Raw genomic sequence first — 2701 nt, forward strand, 5'->3', positions numbered from 1 at the left:
TTACTAGCGGAACTCTTTTGTTTCGCAACTCCTTCACTTCACGAGCTAGGATACGCATCGGTTCTTCTTCATAGCTCATGTCGACTTGAATTTCAACCTCCGATGGGCTAATTATGTGCGATGGATCAGATCGATAGCGTCGAAGCATCGAAACATGAAAGACGTCATGAATCTTTTCAAGCTCCGGGGGAAAATCAATCTATACGCAACCGGACCAACTCGTTCGGAGATTTCGTACGGCCCAATGAATCTTGGGCTCAACTTGCCCTTACGGCCGAACCTGAGTATCTTTTTCCAAGGTGAAACCTTAAGGAACACTTTGTCTCCCACCTGATACTCGATGTCTTTTCGTTTCAAATCTGCGTACGATTTCTGACGATCCGTGGATACCTTCAGACTTTCACGGATTACCTTTACTTTCTGTTCAGCATCTCTAATCAAATCAACTCCGAAAATTTTGCTTTCACCGAGCTCGGTCCAAAACAATGGTGTACGGCATTTACGACCGTACAAAGCCTCATAAGGTGCCATCTTAATACTTGATTGAAAACTATTGTTGTAAGCGAATTCAATCAAAGGTAAATACCGTTCCCATGAACTACTGAACTCGAGGATGCAACATCTCAACATATCCTCAAGTATCTGAATTATCCGCTCGGATTGACCATCGTTTGGGGGTGAAAAGCAGTGCTAAAATGCAGCTTAGTACCCAGAGCTTCTTGCAATTTCTTCCAAATCGTGAGGTGAATCTCGGATCTCTATCCGACACGATAGAAACAGGTACCCCGTGTAATCTCACAATTTGATAAACGTACAATTCAGCTAGTTTATCCAATGAAAAATCCATACGTACGGGGATGAAATGAGCCGACTTAGCCAGTCTATCAACAATAACCCATATCGCAACCTCTTACTTGCTGACAAGGGCAGTCCGGACACAAAGTCCATTGTGACTCGATCCCATTTCCACTCGGGTATCATGATCGGCTGGAGTAATCCTGAAAGCACTTGATGTTCCGCTTTCACTTGTTGACATATTAAACATCTCGAAACAAAGTCGGAGATGTCCCGTTTCATACCATGCCACCAAAATTGACGTTTCAAATCGTTGTACATTTTCGTACTCCCCGGGTGAATTGACATTCGGCTACAATGGGCTTCGTTCAGAATCATCGAAATGAGTTCCGAATTCCTTGGAACACACAAACGATTTCTGATCCTCAAACAATCATCATCATCAATTTGAAACTCCGATTCCTCGTTCGGAAAACACTTAGCCCGTTTTGCAACCAATTCATCATCGACTTTCTGAGCTTCACGAATTTGGTGAGTCAATAATGGTTTAGCTTTTAATTCAGCTACTAACACACTGTCTGGTAGAACAGACAAATGCACGTTCATCGCTCGTAAAGCAAACAATACTTCCGGCTTAAGGCGTCCGCAACCACGTTAGCCTTTCCCGGGTGGTAATCAATGACAAGCTCGTAATCTTTCAACAACTCAAGCCAACGTCTTTGTCGCAGATTCAAGTCTCGTTGAGTCATCAAATATTTGAGACTTTTGTGATCCGAAAATACATGGCACTTCTCACCAAACAGATAATGTCGCCATATTTTTAAAGCAAACACGATGGCAGCTAGTTCGAGATCATGGGTCGGATAATTCCTCTCGTGTGGCTTCAATTGTCTCGACGCATAGGCCACGACTCGACCTTCTTGCATCAATACGCAACCCAACCCAAGTAGGGATGCGTCACTATAAATGACAAACTCTTTACCTGATTCGGGTTGCACCAAAATTGGAGCTTCAGTCAAATGAGTTTTCAGTTGGTTGAAACTTTTCTGACATTTCTCCGTCCACTCGAACTTAACATCCTTTTGAAGTAGCTTCGTCATTGGTGTGGCTATCATCGAGAAACCTTTCACAAATCGTCGGTAATAACCGGCGAGCCCAAAAAGCTCCGAACTTCAGTAATATTTCTCGGAGGTTTCCAGTCAAGTATGGCTAAATTTTGTTCGGGTCAACTCGAATACCCGACGGGATACCACATGACCCAAGAAGCTAACCTCTCTTAACCAGAACTCACACTTACTGAACTTAGCATATAACTGCTTATCCCGCAAAATTTGCAGCACTAGCCTCAGATGCCAGCATGTTCGGTCTCATCTCTTGAATAGACCAAAATGTCATCAATGAACACAACTACGAACTGATCCAAATACGGTCTGAAGATCCGATTCATCAAATCCATAAATACGCAGGGGCATTAGTGAGCCCAAACGGCATCACTAAGAATTCGTAGTGACCATATCTCGTTCTGAAGGCAGTTTTGGAATATCTGGATCTCGAATTCGCAACTGATAATAGCCCGATCTCAAATCTATTTTTGAGAACACGAGGCTCCCTTCAGTTGGTCGAACAAATCATCGATGCACGGCAACGGATATTTGTTCTTTATCGTCACTTTATTCAGCTGACGATAGTCAATGCACAACCTCATGGTTCCGTCCTTCTTTTTCACGAACAATACTGGTGCACCCCAAGGTGAGAAACTTGGTCGAGCGAAACCTCTATCCGTCAGTTCTTGCAACTGAGCTTTCAACTCCTTTAACTCAGTTGGTGCCATACGATACGGAGCTATCGAAATCGGCGTAGTCCCAGGTACAAGCTCAATACCAAACTTTACCTCCCGAACAGGTGG

Source organism: Gossypium hirsutum, chromosome A12 (assembly GCF_007990345.1).
Source record: "Gossypium hirsutum isolate 1008001.06 chromosome A12, Gossypium_hirsutum_v2.1, whole genome shotgun sequence".
Classification (NCBI taxonomy): Eukaryota; Viridiplantae; Streptophyta; class Magnoliopsida; order Malvales; family Malvaceae; genus Gossypium; species Gossypium hirsutum.